This window comes from Cibotium barometz, chromosome 7 (genome assembly GCF_041138505.1).
Source record: "Cibotium barometz isolate CiBa-2024 chromosome 7, ASM4113850v1, whole genome shotgun sequence".
Lineage (NCBI taxonomy): Eukaryota > Viridiplantae > Streptophyta > Polypodiopsida > Cyatheales > Cibotiaceae > Cibotium > Cibotium barometz.
The window spans coordinates 7,770,001-7,780,415 of NC_141052.1; positions in this window are offsets into that span (position 1 = coordinate 7,770,001).

Here is a 10,415-nt window from a genome sequence, read left to right on the forward strand (position 1 = left end):
GAGGCAAATGGCAAGCTGAGTGGCAGTTGTGTGGCAATTTTGTAGTGAGCTATGTGGCTGAGTGGCGAGTCTGTAGCGACTGTGTTGGATAGTAGCCACGACGAGGGCAAGTAGCCATGGCGACCCACCGGAGAGAGAGAGAGAGAGAGAGAGAGCGTCTCACTGTGTCTATGTTGGTGATCATGCACAGTGCACAGAGAGGAGGTAGCAAGCGCAGTGCCTAAAGTGGATTGTGCAGCAAGCGGAGCTGCGCCAACAAGAGAGGAGCGGGCAGAGAGAGGTAATGGTTTGCTTGCTGCCTGCCTGCTGGCATCCTGAGCACATGTCACTGGCAGGTAGAGGTGAGGAAGGAGGGAATTAAGGCAATCGGAGGAAGAACTTGAGGATGGAGGAAAGCTGATTGGTTACTGTCTTTTTCTGTCGCTTGCCTAACCAGAATCAACAGAGAGGTAGGCAATCGTTTGAGGTCCGTTCGAGAGAATGGTGAGCCTTTGTACTTTTTTGCCTAGGTTGCAGCCGCTTTCGGCTACGTACCTTCCCACATGCCCGGGGTGAGAGAGAGAGAGAGAGGGGGAGGAGGGAAAGGTGATGGAAGGGGTGTGCAGAGAGAGAGAGAGAGAGCGAGCGCTTGGGGAGGCGAAGGCGGAGGCCGAGAGAGAGAGAGACACGTGCATTGAGCAAAGGGAGGCTCATAGAGAAAAAGAGTTGAGGGGAGAGGGAGTGTAGGGGGAGGAAGAGCCAGAGTAACAGAGATGGCTACGAAGTGAGCAGGTTGAGGGAGAGAGATACAAATGTAGGCTCAGATTTTTATTGGAAAATATAGCACTAAAGGGATTTGAAAACAGAGCTTCTTATTTGATTCTCACTTTTGTATAACATTCTTTAAGTATTCTTCATGGAGAATTTAGACTGACCATAGCATATACCCCAGATCATTAAAACTGTTTGTCACATCTTCACGCTATGTTTCCTAACAACTGGAAATGTATTTGTATTTTAGCATTGGAAACTTTCAACTTCAAAATCTTTTACAAGAATTGTGTGTAGTTTGATCTTTCTTTGTGAATGTACTTCCATCCTTTCGATTTGATAGTGCATTTTGCTACTATCGAGGCCAAGCCATGAGCTGGGAGGGGGGGGGTGTGTGTGTGTGTATAGAGAGAGAGAGATAGAGGGGCATGGTGGCATTTTCCGGAGTTGGCTCTCCCAAGAAGTTCAAGCAAAGTTTGACTATGGAACTAGTGAGTAATTGTCTTTCAATGAAAGGTGGGCTTAATGAGGACAAGCACAAAGTCTCACATACCTCATCATGGAGGCTCCAAGGATGAGGCTTTATGCTCGCTTGGTGATGCAATGGTTGGAGCTTGGAGGAGAGAGAGAGAGAGAGAGAATATGGATTTAAACACATGTATTGTGTGCGTGAATGTGTGTGTGTGTGTGTGTGTAAGAGAGAGAGAGAGAGAAAGAGAGAGAGAGAGAGAGAGAGAATATTATCATCCTCGGAGGTCGAATACAGCCTATGGGACCAAAAAGAAATTGATTACATATCATGTGATGTGATAAGGAGCAACTCTCATCGATGTGTGAGAATGTAGTGGTAAAAGTCGCGATCGAGAGCTTGTGGGTTGGCTAGGAGAGGAAGGTATGTATGGTGTGGGGCTCACAGAGTGAAGATGCGTGGGAAGTGAGTTTGGATGTGCTCAAAAGCCATGTTGACTTTTCTTACTTCCACGTGGCGAGTTTTTTAGGCATCTACTAGCAAGACAAATATCTACTAGCTAATAGCAAGAACTTTGTTTCGCTTTTCTTGGTTCCACGTGCAAATGATAACGAGGGTGAGGAGAAAGGTCTTTTTATATAGAGAAAAGAGTTTAAAATTCAAATTAAAGTGTATATGGGGGGCCATGTTGCAGTTCTAAAAGACTAATTCAAATTGTTTAACGGGTGGTAATATCTCGCTCATCACACTCTCTCTCTTTCTTACGAGCACAATAATATGATATAGTTCTTGCCATGAATTATTCCATTTCCTTTCTTTTTTAAGTGACCATGCTTGATAGAAGGTCATAAGTGGGGAATCTTTTACTTTTTCTTGAAAGACAACATAATTGTGCTAAAGTATCAAATTGAGAAGAAACGTTTGTTTGCACGCATTAATCGTGCAAGATACATACATGTTATTGTGCTTCAATCTATTCGTGTATTGCTCTTGAATATTGACCTTTAATTTGTCTCCAAATGCTTTTAGTGGCGGTGGTGGTGTTCATAGTGAGTTGTTTAAGATGTGCCAAAGTTGTCTTTTATGGTACAAAACTCAACATCAAATTGCAAAATGATAGATATGAAGAACAATATTATGTTACTATTTTTTATATACAGTGTATGAATATAAGCTCTAAACCATAAGCTTTAATGAAAGTATCTTTGATTGGTTGATTTGGAATTGTTGAGACAAAGTGTGTATGCTGTCATGGATCATTTTTGTTTCTCTCATCATGAAGGGGCATCCTAGGATGGAATCATATGAAACAGAGTGATGGCCGAAGTTCATTACCACGAAGGTGTGTCGGAAGTTGGTCTCAAGAATCTTGATCTTCAAATCCTCAAGAGGCCTTGCAATGGCTCCATCAGCAAGTTTCACAAGTAAAGCCATGTCATCCATGGCAGGTGCTCCCCATTTCTCTCAACATTGTTTAGTAACAATGCTCACTCCCGCTCCTCCATCTAGGATGGCAATGACTTGAAAGCCATCGAAGGTTATGGGTAGTGCTGCGTTGAGTTCATATCCTTCAAAATATCACCCTAGTTTGTTGACCGAAATAGTGGCAGCACCAATGATTCCATGGGGCTCTATGAATTCATCCCCATCTATCTCGTTAGCTTTCTAGCTCTATGGGTTCTTGCATTCCTACTCCTAGGCATCCTTCTATCCAATCCTTCAAATCTTTCCATAAGCTCCAGCTTCCTCGGATTAAGGTGCCAATGGGGATTTAGATTTGAGAACATAGGAAGGAGGAGAGACCTCCAATGTTTCTAGAGGGACGGATGCAGTTTCCTATACTGGATCACCCTTGTCCATGTTTAGGCTCTTGCAAGTATAGGGTATCGGAACGTGGACTTCCGTGTCTGTTCTTTTTGGGCGATCATCTCCTAGGTTTTTGAGATACTCCGTGACTGGGTTTCCATGGTGGGGGTATTTGCTGTTGGCACTACCATTCGAGGAGGTCTCTCAGAGGGCTTGGTCATGGAAACCTTTGTTAGGTTCTTGAGCTTTCTCAGTCGGTCTTATGTCGGGGATTGAGGGACAAGCTTCAAGGTATGTTGTTTGAGGCTCATCCTCCAATTGAGCTTAACAGTCCTTGACCAACTCTTGAGCCGCCTTTTACCTTTTCTTCTCTTCAATGTGGTTAGGATATTAGGATATTCAACTAACTTCCGGGATAGCTGTTTGGGGTTTATCTGTCCTCTATAAAACGAGAGGGACAGAAGGTAGTACTTTCTCCCCTTCAGATGAGGAGGTTGACTCATTGGTGGTTGTTCCATCCTCGGACCCACTCTTTATGATCACGCAGCTATCCCCCTTGCCTATCTTCATGGCCTTCTTTCGAGCGAGCGCCTTGTCGCGCGTACTTGTTCAGGGACTTCCTTGTGGGATAGAACTTTTGCGTGTCCAGGGTGTCCCTAATTTTTCGAGGTCGATGCCTCAGCTATAGCAGTGTGAGCTGCAACCCTTCTTCTACTTTGCATTCTGATAACTGCATTAAGAGGGACCGTATGGATGAAGCCATCTCGCACACTTAGCAAATTAATGTTGGTGCTAGGATTAGCTTCATGTGTTTCCCCCATTGCGTTAGTTCTTAGTGGATAGTCCTTGTAAATGATGGCACCCCGTGCATAAGGGAGTTAAGATGGAGGTACTCATAGGAGTACTAGCCATCCCTTTTTTGATCGAAAACTCAACTACTTGGTGAGGTCCTGCACAATGATAACATTGCATGGGTGGTTGTTTGGCCATGTTATTCAAGTCTCCTCCCCACGGAGTTGGGGTTGCTAGGTACACGGGGTACATCTAGTCTCCCCCCATCACGTAGTGACTTAGGATCTGGGAGGGTGGACTGTTTGATTGGAAGGGCTCAAAGGTGGTCCCTTAGGGGTTTCCCCCTCATCACCCTCTTCAAATATTTTAGCCAAGGTTAACCAACAACACGGGTGATTCAAGGTAGTGGGGGCTATGGTGGTAGTACAAGAGCTGGTAAGGGCACATCGGGTACCCTAAGAATCCCTCTTTGAGTCACTTCATGGCCTAGTTGAGGTGCATTATGCAGTGCTATTGCTAGCAATCCCATCGGTTGTCTAGGGTTTTCTGGTAAGGCTTGGGGTAGGGCTCTGGCTTGAGTAGCTCTTTGATGGTAAAAATTTACGGTTTCATGATTGCCCCATCTTTGGCAACATAAGCACAGTAAAGAGTGGGAAGGGGTCTCTGATGTGGACACTCCATGCTAGTATGGTTAGCTTGACAAATCATACTAACTCCCTCTTTGGGTAAAGATGGGGTTGGCTGACTTGATCCCATCCTTGGCATGTTCTCCAATGTTGGGTCATTTGCTGCATCAAGGCTATTGCCAACTGTTCAACGTGTTGTCTTGCATCGAGGCTAATGTGCGAACTATTCAACATGTTGTCTTCTTGAGGATGACTCTTTCCCTTTCCCTTCAGATCTTGTGCTGGTGGTTTTGAAAGATGCCTCGAATGCCCTCATGCAATTCTTGAGAACAAGTTCCCTTGAAATTATCCTCAAAGTCCATAGCACTACTACAACATTGCTAAAGGAGGTGTGGGCTAGATCATATAAGGAGTTGTACAAGGGTACATCTTCAAGGTCCTCGAGAAACCTCCCAATCAATCTTTCATCACAGAACTTATCTCTGTCACAATGGGAGTGGAGGTATCTCACCCGGTTGATATAGTCCCAGATTGATTCCCCATCCCTCTGTTTTACGTCGTGCAGTTGTTCGATTAGGCTCGATCGGTTTCCTTACCGTGAGTATCCCACTTTGAAAGCCTCTTTTAAGGCTTCAAAGGTGGTCTTATCCTCTACCTTTAGTGATTGAAACCACTGCCCGGCTTTGCCATCTAGGGTGAGGCTAAAGGCACTCACCTTAACTTGGTCATCTAGGTGACCAAGTTAATCAAGGTGAGGCTAAAGGCACTCACCTTAATTTGGTCATCTAGGTGACCAAATTTCTCACAGATCTGATTGAATATTTCTAAATGTAGTATGGGGTCTCCTGTTCATCGAACTTGGTGATCAATTTAGAAATGTGGGTTGGTTTGTTTCTCTCTTGTCTTGGCCCTTGTGCCATCTCAATTGGTGCTAGCAATGTTATTTCTGTAGCCACCCCTCCCTATTTCCATGGCTATCCTCAACATTTCAAGAGTCAGTCCTACCATGGCTGGGGTTGGTGTGGGTTGGGTAGGATAGGTGGGAGAGCTGCGCCAAGTGGATAGTATACCATTGGGGGTCCTTGTCTCAAAGGAGGACCGGTTTGTGCTTCATAGGGTCCCATATGGTATCCAGGGTATATTCCATGTGGGTATCATTCGTACATTGGTGTGGCAGGTTGATAGGATTGTGCAGGGTAGGCTCTCTCCCTTTGAATAGGAAGTTTTTGGGCCCTAGAGAGCAGGCTCCTGACGACCTAGGTTTGGCATAGGCCTATAGTCTTGGTATGAGTTGGCCATTCTAGTGGTTAGCATGGCCCCCCACACTGGTGGATTAGTCTGGGTTGGGTTACCCTCGCTTTTCCTTATCTCTAGCCTGCGATCTAGGGGTTGGGTTACCCTCGCTTTTCCTTATCTCTAGCCTGCGATCTAGGGGTGGCATGGCCTCCCTCTTTGGTTGGCGTTCCATGCCCCTGTCCCTAGGATGTGGGTCGTCTGATTGTGTGTTTCCCAAGATTAAGTTTTTGAGTCTTGAAGCAAGACTTCTTTGCAGGCGAATACATGGGGGACTCTGGGTCTTGCTCTAAGGTAGGTGTTCTATCCATACACTGGGCCATCAATCCTCCTATCTCTAGGTTAGTGGTACTGCGTCCCATGCTAGAATGCTCCTTGCTCTCACTGGTGCTGTCAATCAAATGGAATGCAAAAGTTTGCAGGATTCTACCTCAGAGAAAGGTAGGGCATTTTCCTCTCACTAAGTGGCAACGAGGAAAGGAAGGATGTGCAAGATGGGGTTCTCGATAGAGACAACACTTACGAGAATGAAGGGTATTCAATATTTTCTTTTCTCTATTTTCTTTCATCCTAGAATCCAAGGACTAACACCATTTGGCTCCATACTATGTTGACCAAAGGGTCTGATCTTACAAGGGAGCATCATAAGGGTTGACGTCATTGAATAGAGGGTTGTTTCGCACCAAGTGGAAGTGTTCAACCCCCCTTTGAATAATTTTTTTTGGGTGTGAAGGTATGGCGGTACGCTAGGTAAGGAATGGGAGTTATCTTCTAGAAGGAACTCTGATCAAGGAGAACGGGCATTCACTTGGGTAAGGCACATACATATGCTTAAGGAAGGCAGGGACATAAGATTGGATCAAGGATTCCTTGAAGGAATCTCCCAATTAGCTACTTATCAAAGAATTTGGCATTGTCATAACATCAAGAGTGGATGTATCGTAGCTTGCTAATGTAGTCTTTGATTGCTTCTTTCTCTAAGTTACTGCTTGACATGGTAGAGTTGATAGGTTCCATCGGGTCCCTTGATAGAAATACCAATCACAAAAACAATCTTTAGGGTGTCAAAGTCAACTTTATCGTCTGGTTTTAGTGATTTGAACTAGTGTCATGCCTTCCCTTCCATGGTAAGGCCAAAAGCACTCACCCTTACTGGGTCATCAGGTCAACCACATGTGTCACATGTTTGATCAAACACTTCCAAGTGTGTAATGGGATCTCTAGTCCCATTGAACTTTGGCATTAACTTTGCTATTTGCATCGGTTTGATCACATTATACTGATGTCTAAGGTTTGATCCCATCGCTACAACAGCTAGTGGTGGTGGTGTTTCTAGCGAGCCCTATTGCTACCCACTCCCTATTTGGGATACTATCCTCAAGATGTCTTTAGTGGTGAGTGCCGCTGCAGGTAGTGGTGTAGATGGAGGTTGAGGTAGCGGTTGTGAGGGATAATATGGGTAGTAATAATAGGTTAGTGGTAGCATGGCATATGTTGGATATTTCCCTTACCCTTAGAGAAAGTTGGGGTACTATGGAGGGTAGTTGTGGGCTAGGTCATACTATGGGGTGTATGCTCCTCCCAATGTTAGATCTATTTTAAAGCTTCATGCTTGTTAGCTCAAAGGTTTTCATCATTATGTAACCAAGGGCTTGGGTTGTCTCTTTGGCCCTAGTGGCCTAGGTTGTTGCTGCCCTGGTAGCAGAGTTGAACCTGAATCCCCCTATATTGCTTGTGTCAATGTCTAATGTTGCAAATCCTGAAGTTACAATGGGCCTCTAGGCTGTTTTGAACACTCCAAGGTTCTCATTTTGAGAGCTCGCAGAGCTAAAAGCTATTGATGTAAGCATTATCTCTGCGGCCATGCCAGTTGTGGTTCTAGGAAGTATTATGCCTTTCTCTATAGGGTCAATGCTTCTTATTCCTAAACTAGATTGGTTAGGATCCATATCAGGAATTGATGTCCCCATGTTTGGCCTTTCTAGTTGGTGGTCTCTTACTTGTTTAATGATTCTTTGACTCTCACTTGTAACTCTTTAACCTCCTGTGATAATATCTCTAATCACATTTACAAAACTCCTTTGAGTGGCAATAGGGAAATCAAGCACTCCAACTTCTTAGTCCATACAAGGCTATGAAGTGATAAGCTCCTAGTAATAGGCCTCACTAAAGCTAGCATCTTTGATATCACTCAAATACTCTCTAACTAGGGTTTCTTGACTCCTATGAGGTCCTAGGGACTATGAAAGTATGTTATGATTCTCCTCAGAAGGTGCTCTAGATTATGCATCGTTTGAGGCACTTTCTTCTAGTGGGGGATTTAGTTCAAAAATCCTTCCTGACCTTGTTGTGTACATGAAAGTGTGATCGGTTTTGAGCACACCCTTCACTGTCACAAGTCTTGTGGTGGTCCAGGAATATCTAGATTTAGTTGGATTTTAAAAAAAAAGTTTTTGTCTCTATTGGACTTGTGAACGTGCATTCATAAGTGAAGAACATGCATTCTAACTTGGATATATATGTGGCGAGTTATGAACATGCATTTAATCTACGATCGAATGAGCATGGCAGGGATAGGAACATGCATGGATAGGTGTTTATTTGAGTTGAAAACATGCATTTATAATAAGTAAGTGAGAATGTGTGCTCCCACCTTTTCACATGTACACGTAATTCTGACAAGTGCCACTTGTAGTGGTGGAAGTCTAGGCCATGTGATGGTCAGTTTCTAGCCGTTATATGATCATTTATGGGAAGAATATTTTTTAAACTTTTCTTAATGAGAATATTATGCAGATTTTTCTTGTCAGAGACTTAGGACGCATGTCTACTTGCCAACATGCGTTCCCAAGTCTAGTTGAGCATATATGTAGGCAAACCAAAGAGCGTTTTTTTGAGTTTTGGCTAAAAAAATCCAAGTCTTTCCCTCCTAATTACTACTCAATGGTGCATATTTTTTGGTTTTTTATTTGATTAGATGCTTGATAGGATACTTTAGCTTTTCTTAACCTATTTCATGATATGCTTACTATAACCTAATGGTTTTTATTTGATTTTTTTTCTTAACCTATTTAATGATATGCTCAATATAACCTAATGGTTTTTATTTGGTTTTTCTTTTCTTAATCTATTTAATAATATTCTTAATGCAACCTTATGGTATTTCTACAAGGATTACTAGTGAGATGAATACCTAGAATGAAAAAAAACACAGAAATTTGTAAAAACAAGAAGGAAATAGAATAGAACACTTACTTGTAATCATGCAACTCAAGCTTTAAGGGTTGCTCCATGCTCCATTGAACCAACGTGACCAAATAAACTAAAAAACAACAAAACAAGACTTAATCACTACTAAATGCAAAAGCAAAGCAATGGATTCCTAAGCTAAGATACTTCCCCGACAACAAGTAGTGACAAAAATGTTCATTGATTTGAGAATACTTGAGCCTTTCAAAATAAGAGGGAGAATGCAAGGGTCTTGTTAGCTTACACTCTTAGTAGAGAAACCCTAAGGTCCTCAACCACCTTGCCTCCCTTGTTGTCACTACTATAAGGGAGCTTAGCAACTGAAGAAAGAGAAAGCTATGGAAATCTCAACCTATACTCAGGTGCCTTGGTGTGTGAGTAAGGGCATGGGAGAGGAGGGAGGGACAAACAAACTTGTATCAACACATCACTCACCCACACAATTCCTAAGCATGCATACAACAAAGAAGAGAAGCATAAAAGTAAACTTCAATCACAAGAGCAAGAAACTCAAACTCAATTGTGAGAATGGGATAATGTGTTTTCTCATTTGTCAAATTGTCCGCCGAGGGCCCAAAAGCTAGTCTAGGCTAATTACCTAGTCTGAGTATACAATACTAGCATTAAACAAGTCATAAGCTCAGTTTTGACTATCTTTTGGAATTACACAAATTGTAACCTCAAATATTCCCCATAATCATTTTACACGAAGCACATTGCATAGTACAAAAATCATTTTACAAACACGAAGCACATTGCATAGTACAAAAATAAGGCACCACGTGTTCAAAGTAATGTTAGCTAGTGTGGTTTAACAATCCTAACATCCTCTACCACATTCACTTTGGTCGACCTTCTTCCCTTCGGACCATCTCATACCCACCTCCATGACACACTTAAGGATGCCATAGATTGGTCTCTTAGGGACCGTCTCATTCCACCAAAGTTGGCCCATGATTTTTTCAGCTCCCCCCAGTACTTCAAACATCCATACTCACCAGTGGGTTGAACTTATCGGCCATGTAGCCAAAAACTTCCAAACATCACATGCTTTGACAAGAATAACAAGAGCTCAAGTTCCGGGATGCATACATCAAGGAAGAGGAGTGAAAGCTTATTCATTCCCAATAAGAGCTCAAGTGCTGGGATGAATACATTAGGGAGAGGATGGGAAGCTTGCTTTAAGCTACCCATGAGATGAATGCCAAGCCCAAAGTTAAGCAAATGGATCTTTACAGCATGGTCAAATACTTCCATGGCCACAAATTGGTCACTTTTTCAAATATATGCCAGATACCAAGTTTTGGAAGCCTTTTGAGATCATCCTACTGCCAAGACCGAAGTAAAGCAAATAGATCTTTACAGCATGGTCAAATACTTCCAGAGCCACAAATTGGTCACTTGGCAATCAAATCTCAACCATTTGGTGC